The following is a 10,308-nucleotide window of genomic DNA, read 5'->3' on the forward strand; positions in this document are numbered from 1 at the left end:
TTAAATTTTTAATTTATTTTTGGCTGCATTGTGTCTTCGTTGCTGCACGCGGGCTTTCTCTAGTTGTGGCGAGCAGGGGCTACTCTGTGTGTGGTGCACGGGTTTCTCATTGCGGTGGCTTCTCTTGTTGCGGAGCACAGGCTCTAGGCACACAGGCTTCAGTAGTTGTGGCACATGGGCTCAGTAGTTGTGGCTCTTGGGCTCTAGAGCACAGGCTCAGTAGTTGTAGCACACAGGCTTAATTGCTCCACGGCATGTGGGATCTTCCCGGACCAGGGATCGAACCTGTGTCCCTGCATTGGTAGGAGGATTCTTAACCACTGTGCCACCAGGGAAGTCTCAGTAATATTCTTTTTAAACATATTTTATTTATTTTATTTTTTTAAATTTATTTTTTATTGAAGTATAGTTGATTTACAATATTGTGTTAGTTTCTGGTGTACAGCAAAGTGATTCAGTTATATATATATTTTTTCATATTTTTTCCATTATCATTTATTATAAGATATTAAATATAGGGCTTCACTGGTGGTGCAGTGGTTAAGAATCCGCCTGCCAGTGCAGGGGACACGGGTTCGAGCCCTGGTCCGGGAAGATCTCACATAATGCGGAGCAACTAAGCCCATGCACCACAACTACTGAGCCTGTGCTCTGGAGCCTGCAAGCCACAACTACTGAGCCTGCATGCCACAACTACTGAAGCCCGTGCACCACAACTACTGAAGCCTGTGCCCCTAGAGCCCATGCTCTGCAACAAGAGAAGTCACCACAATGAGAAGCCTGCACACCGCAACGAGGAGTAGCAACGAGGAGTAGCCCCCACTCTCTGCAACTAGAGAAAGCCTGCACGCAGCAATGAGGACCCAACGCAGCCAAAAAAAAAAAAAAAAAAAAGATATTAAATATAGTTCCCTGTGCTATACAGTAGGACCTTATTGTTTATCCATTGTATGTGTAATAGTTTGCATCTGCTAATCCCAAACTCCCAATCCATCCCTCCCCCACGCCCCCATCCCACTTGGCAACCACAAGTCTGTTCTCTATGTCTGTGAATCTGTTTCTGTTTCATAATTAAGTTCATTTGTATCATATTTTAGATTCCACATATAAGTGATATCATATGGTATTTGTCCTCCTCTTTCTGACTTACTTCACTCGGTATGATAATCTCTAGTTTTATCCATGTTGCTGCAAATGGCATTATTTCCTTCTTTTTTATGGCTGAGTAATATTATATTACGTGTATATATGTATGTGTATATATGTATTTATATATATATATATATATATATATACCACATCTTCTTCATCCATTCATCTGTTGATGGACATTTAGGTTGCTTCCATGTCTTGGCTATTGTAAACAGTGATGCAATGAACAATGGAGTGAATATATCTTTTCAAATTATAGTTCTGTCCAGATATATGCCCAGGAGTGGATTCACAATCTAATATTCTTATCTTGCAAGTTATGTAGGAGGCTGTCAGGATTATTAAACTCTAGAATAGGAATTTTTTCTTTTCTAGTGTCTGTGTATATAAATTTAAATTTCTAATTCATTTAATTTAGACATTGTATTTAAGGATGCTTGGTTTGGGTGATCAACACAGTATTATGCGTATAATATTCAGTGTTTGGCAGGTCGGGGTCTCCTGTACAGCTTATTTACCAAATGGAGATTGCGGTTTGTGATTATTTTCTCCAAAACATAAGGCTGGAGATTAACCTTTTATTTCTTTTCTGTAACAGCCAAGGACTGGAATATAGGGTCTTAGGGGAATTGGAGCTGTGATATCATATGAGCCAGCTCTTTACTTAAAAAGAAAAGTAGAGAGAGAGAAAGATATTCTCCCATTCATAGGCTTTGGGAAAGTTTAATTAAACTTATTGGTGAAATGTCTAAGAAATGTAAGAGTTAGCATTCACCAACTATTTTGACTATTCTGATATTATGAAGTCATTTTTGATATTTATTAAAATGTTCTCTTGGCTCCCAGTTATTGTTGGTTTAGCTAATTTGAAAGGATGATTGCAGAACTTTGATAGGTGAATATTAAAATGTGCCTGATTTCCTTATATCTTCTGCTGGTGTTCTGCCCAGCATTTCTCTGCAATGCCAAATGACCAGGGAGTCCTGGCAAAGAGAGTCTTGAGGCTTTGGCAATAGAAGATGGGCCTACATTTTCTCAACTGCCCAAATATTTTGTGACTTTCAGTCTCAGCAGGCATCCCCTTCTCTTCCATAGCAACAGTGAATTTTGGGGATTACTGTGGTGTTTTATTTTTCCCTCCTACCTTTGTGGGAAAATATCACTATTTCTACGCTGGGATAAATCAGGTCACTGGCTGGAATTCAGTATGGCCCTGTTAGGTCTGTTTCTAAAGGGTAGAGTTTGATACAGTACTCAAAGGTAGGCCTTCTTCTGGGAGCCTAGGGAAAAACATAATCAAATTACATATAATGTCAAGCTCTACCTGTTTTTTCTTTTCTGGCTGTGGGGTGTGTTAAAAATGCTATTTCCCTTTAAGAAATAAACAGATATAAGTAATATGCCAAGAACTAATCATCAATTTTAAGGTCACTTCCATAGGAGACTCTTTTATTAAACCAAAAATTTACAATGGATAATGATCAGACACCTAAATGTTATAAAGCTACTCTTTCAGAGGACTTCTCTAAAAGCATTTTATGGTACATGGATTGTTTTACTGTGATCATTCCCGGTGGTTGGTGCAAACCTTTGCCAATGAATGACAAATTTACATACACATCATGTCAGCCAGCAATATTTTGCAGCTTTAATTGTTTTAGCTTCAGGCATTCCATGTCAAAATAGAGTGTTTAATGTCCTGCAAGTTGCTCTGTTTCTTTGCAACGTTAAATTATTCTGTAATTTGCCTGTTTTCTTTCTAATGCATTTGTCCATTAAGTCCATTAATAATTTATAATATAGAACATATGATACAACCTTAAATAGCATGTACAGCTTCTTTTTTAGAAGTTCTGGGTGTGTGTCAAGGAGACCAGAAAACCTGAAGTGCATTTGCGTAAAGTGTTTACTCCTACCTTATATCTCAGTTAAAGAGATCCTCCTTTATGTTGCTAAACTTTTGTGTTAATGTGAACCATACTGTTTACACTAACGTGTATATATGTAATATTATAGTAATTTTTAATTTTAGATAAAAATAACACTTTTACTTAAAAAAAACTCCAAGTAGACAATATAGAATCCATTAAAAGGAAAAGGATAGTATTCTGTGTAGTCAACTATATTTTAATGATAAACTTGATTTTATTCAGTAACGTCTAAGAGAAAGAACGAGAGGAGAAAAAGTTTTTTATGCCCATTTAGTTAAGCCAATTTCAACAAAGATGTACCAGTACAGAAACAGAGTCTTTGATATGTCTTTGGTTGTTATAGGTTTGAAATATATTGAAAAGATAATCTTTATTTAGTTTATACTATATCTGTTATCATTTTTAACTGTTAAGATTTTACCTTCTGTCCATTTGTAAAGAATGACCCTTGTTTAGTAACTATTTCTGATGTGGTACTGCTATGAACATGTATATTGTGTTTGGGTATTAAGATTAAATAATTTACATAAATGTGTAAAAGCCAAAGAATGTCAAACAACTGCCCTTCTCTATGAATAGTGCCATGTTCAAAGATAGCCTATTCTTTAGTTATATAATATATGATAATTTAAAGTAAGATTCAAATGTATAATAATAACAACATATTCCTCAGTATATGGTAAATGTCTCTCTTTTCAAGGTAGTATTAGAGTTGTCAAAGAACAAAATGGATTTATCTTTTATGCTTTTGAATGCTCTTATTTGCAAAGATGGAAAGTTTTATTTAAAACATTAAAAATGAAAATTCATATTTTCATGCTATAGACTTACCTTTAATGTTGTCCCCCTCCTCTGCCTTCCTCTGGTCGTAAGGGTGTTTCTTTGATTATTATATTTACTGTTGAGTTCCCAGAGTGCCCTTGGATAAGTTTAGCTATAATTTCATTAGTGAGTCTTTGTGATCCTTAAAACAGGTTCAAACAATTCCATCATTGGTGTCCTAAGAATTTTGGAGCACTGGAGGGATTTCTAGTCCAATCTGTTACCTAACAATATATTCAAGACTTTTTAATACCTTTGAACTCATAGAGAAAACTGTATTGTCTGATTAAATCATCTCTAGAGATAGTTAACCCAAGGTTGATATCATCTCTTGATAGTTCCTCATACGGAAGAACATGTTACACTTCAGTGGATTTTGTGAATTAACCATAATACTTACTGGGTAACTTTTAATATGATGTATAATGACATTATATTTGGAGTATTTGAGCTCCATGAGAAGGCTTGCCTCAATTGGCTTTAACTTTAATATTTCAGTTTCTGGAGGAGTATTTTTTTTTTTTTTTTCTTCAGTTCGCGGGCCTCTCACTGTCGTGGCCTCTCCCGTTGCGGAGCACAGGCTCCGGACGCGCAGGCTCAGCGGCCATGGCTCACGGGCCCAGCCGCTCCGCGGCATGTGGGATCCTCCCAGACCGGGGCACGAGCCCGCGTCCCCTGCACCGGCAGGTGGACTCCCAACCACTGCGCCACCAGGGAAGCCCCTGGAGGAGTACTTTTAAGGGAAGGTTGTTAAGGGTGTATATATCAAGATGGTAGGATTTTTCTTCCTTTATAACCTAATTGATCACTTATCAATAAGACACATCGTTTTTGTTTTTTTTTAAGTCAAGAGGGTTAAAAGAGAATACATGAGTACAAAACTATAGGTGTACCGTACCTGGATTTGGTGGGTTCAAATTCTATTCCATGACTTAGAATGTGAAGCGAGGAACCTGTATCTACTTTGACCTTTGAAACTCTGAATAAAGCGGCAGTTACAAGCATTTTCAACTTCATGTTTCTTGAACTGCCTGGAATAAATTCAGAAGAGATAGAATATACTTTTAACAAACAGTAAGAACTCCTTCACTGCATTAGAAAGGGCGTATTTGAATTATCAAGTAAATTGGGATTATTGGCAATAACATATATCTTCTTTCATTTCTCTGCTTATTCAATTTCTGATGGAAACTACGGCCAGAAAATTTTATGAAGCAATGTTGAGATAAACATGGCCTAACAATTCTGGGGGGAGACTCCCTACCCTTTGCTGATTTCCAGAATGTCCATAGTAATTAGAACAGTCCTGCACCAAGAAAGGAGAAAGCTGTGTAAATAAAAATCAATTATTCTCCTGCCCGCTTCCCCAGGCCTGTGCCTTTTTTTCTTGCTATCTGTTTGGAATCCTAAGGAATACCTTGATACTCCATCACATGCCTAGGGTGGGGAGGGCACAGAAAAGGTGAGGAGAGGGGTGCTTGTGGCTACATTGCTGTATTGAATTTAATTTTTCATTGATAATTAGACTCTGAAAGCCTCCTGATATTTTTGACCAGCAGGAAACAAAAGCCCACTGATTGACTCAGGAGATGGGTGGGAGCGGCCCCCGCTGTGCTCACACAGCAGCTCCACGAAGACTGAAAACAAGAGCTGTGGCAAATTGGATCACCATGCAAGTTCCAACTGGCCCATTGTGTACAAGTAGTAAATTGGGAGCTGATATTTCTGAGAACTATTTATTAGCAGAGCTTGGTGTTTTACTCCCTCCCTCCCCCGCCCTCCTCCACCCTGTCCTTATTTATTTATTTGTTTGTTTGTTTGTTTGTTTTTTAGCAAACCGCTTTTTGTCAAGTTAGATGAGCAATCTAAAGCATTTACAAAAAATTCAGGTAATTATCCAAAGGGTTGTCCAGCCTAGAAATGTACTGATTATATGTGGCAAATGAACACAAAAAATTTCAGCTAATCTTAGCAGGCATTTATGTGCTGTAATTGTACAAAAGGCAAATAAGTGGCATTTACAAGAGTTTCCTGAAATGCAAAAAAATTTTTAAAAATTTTAAAATTCAGTCTTATTGCTGCATGTATTATTAAGATTTTTAAATGGTGATGTCTCAGGTGACAGCTTCTGGTGGAGTCATCAGTTCTAACCATTTAGTACAAAAAAGGTGTGAAAATACTAGCCTGTGACCAGTTAGCAGAAATTGTAGTTGTACAAGCCTAGACCTGCATGTCTTACAGAAGAATTGATAACTCTGGAGTTTTTTCAATTTGAGTAATGCAGAGAGGGCAAAATGGAGTCCGTTTCATTAGTTGCTTATGTATGTTCCATCTCTGAGAGTTTTAACTTTTGGTGAGTTGAGAATATGGTATTATTGCTACTACCAATTTCATTGGGAAAATATATACAGAAGCTTATATAACTGTAAAAATTAAAGTTTATATTAATCTTTCACAAAAAGGCTTTTGAGATAATACCAATTCATTTTATGGATAGCTATTCATTTGATCTTTTACAGACACTACCACATATGGTACATTTTTGTTTCTGTGCTCTTCCACTTTCGTCCAGTGCATAAATTAATTCTACGTCTAATGAACTGATTTGGTGAGAAGAGCTCAGACTACCATGGTTATATACTGGTGCTCCTGTCAGGGAACATCATGTAGACCATTATAGAGAGGGTGCAAGGCATGTTCTGGTCATGATTTTGTTTCTGAGTATTAGGACTCAGCCGTCAAATATTAATAAAGGCCTATGGTGCCAAATAATATATTAGGTATATTAGAGGATGAGAAGAGTATGATGCTTGGTTTCTGACATCCAGAAGTTTATCATTTAATAAATAAACAGAAGTGACCAACATAAAACAATTAGTAAACTATTCAACTGCAGAGGTTGTGAGTATAATATTGCAGAGCTATAGGTAGTTGAATGCTTATTTAGGCATTCTTGTAGAAAGAATTGAAATGTAGCCTTCGTTAACCTGGTAGCTAGCATGAGGAAGGTGGGGTTATCCTAACTCTGAAAATTATGATACAATTCAAAGGTATCTTAATAAATTAAAAAAAATTTCATTTGATCCTTGGGAATCAAAGTAGACAATAGAGACTTGGATCCAGAGATCCTGAACAATCTCAAATACTAGGGAGATGTTATTGGAATACGGCATGTTGTAGAAAACTCTTCAACTTTTGCCATTACAGATGTTTCCAAATGGAGAGAAATTGAAGAGAAGCAAAATGAGGTATATTCATAATAGTTCCTCATTGGGTTGCTGTGAGGATTAAATTAGATAAAGCATATATGGTGCCTGGCACATGCTAATTTTTCAATAAATATTAGTTGTTTCAAAAATAAAGCTGTCAGTAAAGGTTGAATAGTTTCTCAGGGCCTGGGAATAGAGAATAAGTTGGAAGTGATGTTGCATGCTCTCAGGGGCGCAGGGGGCATGTATCTGTTGGACACGACTCTTTAAGTTAACTGGGGCTGGGCCCAGGGGCTCTCCTTACAGTTTTAGCGCCGACTCCTGATATCACCCGCTTTCCATCACCACAGGAAATAGACCTAATTCCCGGGTCCTGTGGCCTCCTCTCTTTGGCATTTGACATTTTTGTCCTCCCTTCAGATCTAAAAATTCCTTCTTTCCTTGGTTTCTCGGATAATCACTATCTCCTTTTCCCTACCTTTCTCTCAGTCTCTTTTGATGAGTTTTCTTCTTCCACTAGCACACACACCTCTCACTTCTTTTCAAACCTGAGTCCTATTCTTAACCCCCTTTTCTCTTTACTCTCTAGCCTCCTGAGTGATTTTCATCCTCTTGCATGACACCAGTTCTCATATGATGACTGACAATTCTCCACATCCAGTCCCAGCCTTCCCACCGGCCTCTCAAAATGCATTTCCAGTTTGTTTCTCCTTATATATTCTGTAGTTATCTTAAATTCAGCGTGTTCACACAGCATGTATTTTTTTTTTTTTTTTTTTTTTTGCGGTACGCGGGCCTCTCACTGTTGTGGCCTCTCCCGTTGCGGAGCACAGGCTCCGGATGCGCAGGCTCCGCGGCCATGGCTCACGGGCCCAGCTGCTCCGCGGCATGTGGGGATCTTCCCAGACCGGGGCACGAACCCGTGTCCCCTGCATCGGTAGGCGGACTCTCAACCACTGCGCCACCAGGGAAGCCCAGCATGTATTTTTTCACAGCAAAAATGTTCCTTTCTCCTATGTTCTTTATAAGTGAATGGTAATCGTATTTAAGGATGTCTGAAGGTACCAGTTTGTCTGGGACCAAGGGGTTTCCCAGGGTATGAGACCTTCAGTGCTGAAACTCTGAAAGTCCTGGGCTATCTGGGACTAGTTAGTCACCCTAACCAGACATATCTGAGTTTTTCCTCTGCTTCTCCCTTTCCCTCATCTCCTGCCTCTAGTATCATATCTCAGATATCTCTCTCGAAACATTCCCTTCTTTTTTATTCTCAGTATGGCTGCCTGCATTATTTCTTACCTCGGATATTGTAATAGCATCCCACCTGGTATTCTTGACTATAATCTCATTCATCTTATGCCCTGCCTGAGTAATCTGCATAAATACAGATCTGATCATCATGGTGCTATTACACAACAAGCCAAAAAGTATGGAGAAAATTGAGTTCTGCCATAGATTAGAGGGTTTTGTCTCTTCAACCTGGCCACAAGAACCCTGTGACTCTGAAAGGAACTGATTGTAACCTCAGTATAATAGATCTCTGTTAGAGAGCAACACAATTTTCTCTTCAGCATCTGGATCAACTTTTCCCCTCTGCCTGGACAACAGCACTTGCTTTTTAAAAATTGCTATGGGAGCATCAACTTGCATTAGAATTGAATCAAAATAAAGCCAAAAATTTCTGTGATTATCTATGTGCAAAGTACTAGCTACTAGTAATAGGATAAGCAGAAAAAATAGCAGAAAATGTAAATTTTAATTTAAAAATTTGTTTTTTGAAAAACAGATTTGAAATTTTGCAACTTGGGTATATCATCTCAAGCACACCCAAAGAAGCTCATCTTCCTGCACCCTACTGTAGGGCCTGTCTCTTGGTTCAACTACAGTCTCACTAATAGTGAAATCATTTATTGCTTGATAATAATATGCTCCATCACCATGTCAGGTACATAAACTTGGAGTGTGTGGTGGTTTTAAAGCATATCTGCAAAGTCTTTGATATTCTACCCTTTAAGATGTGGAGTCTAATTCTCCTTCTCTTGGGTGTGAGCTGGACTTAGTAGCTTGCTTCTAATGAATAGAATATGGCAGGAGTGACAGTGTGTGGCTTCTGAGACTAGATCGTAAAAGGCACTGTGGCTTCTTCTTTGCTCTCTCTTGGATCACTCACTCTTGGGGAAGCTGGCTTGCATTTTGTGAGGACACTCACATGGCTCTATGGAGATGTCTATGTGGTGAGGAGCTAAGGCTTCCTGAGAACACCCAGCACTAACTTGCTGGTCGTGTGAATGAATGATCAAGTTTGGAAGCAGATCTTCCAGCCCCAGTCAAGCCTTCAGGTGACTGTAGCCCCATCCAACATCTAGACTGCAACCTCCTGAGAGACTCTGAATCAGAGCCACCCAACTAAATTGTCCTTGGATTCCTGACCCATGAAAGTATATGATGTGATAGATGTTTATTGTTGTAAACCACTAAGTTTTGGGGTGATTCATTATGCAGCAGTAGATAACTAATACAGAGTAGTTTTGTGTGATTCCTACTCTGCTGCTTCCTTCTTTTCAGCCCCTTTCCCAAAGATTCAGGCCCACAGATCATAATACATTGTTGCTGATTCTTCTGCAGAGAAGCTTATTCTTTTCCCTTCACTTACTATATTTATTACTCTGTTATATTCCTTCATCTCCGAATTCTTGGTTTCCTGTGCACTCATTCTGTGGGTCATTCTATCCTCCACTTGTACGGAGACAATTCCCCATAGGTCTCTTGGGTTTTTAAATATCCCGTGAGCAGAAACACTGACTGCTTTTTCTGGATGATCTTTTCAAGGAAGCAGGTTTGCTTACTGTCTAGTATAATAAAAATAATCTCTTCCTCTGAAGCAGAGATCAGACAGGTTTGCTTAGTGCCATTGTAAAAGATTAGGGTTCCATAAATTGAGTATCCCTCAGCTGTAATGCAAACCTACTGTATGTGCAGGATCCTCCTGGCCCTTCTGTATTACTCCCATGGCACTTGGAGGGTAACTGAAGCAAAAATGCTTGTGTGGCTGGCTGTACCGTGGGCAATTAGGACCTTTGTCTCTGATGCAGGATCTCATGACTTCTGCAGACCAACTTGTCAGCTTGCAAGTAAGGTAAAATCTCAGGCTCTTCATAGTTCTTGACAGTTTTAACCCATTCTCCATCATACCTAAA

The sequence above is a fragment of the Tursiops truncatus genome, chromosome 1, assembly GCF_011762595.2.
Source record: "Tursiops truncatus isolate mTurTru1 chromosome 1, mTurTru1.mat.Y, whole genome shotgun sequence".
Classification (NCBI taxonomy): Eukaryota; Metazoa; Chordata; class Mammalia; order Artiodactyla; family Delphinidae; genus Tursiops; species Tursiops truncatus.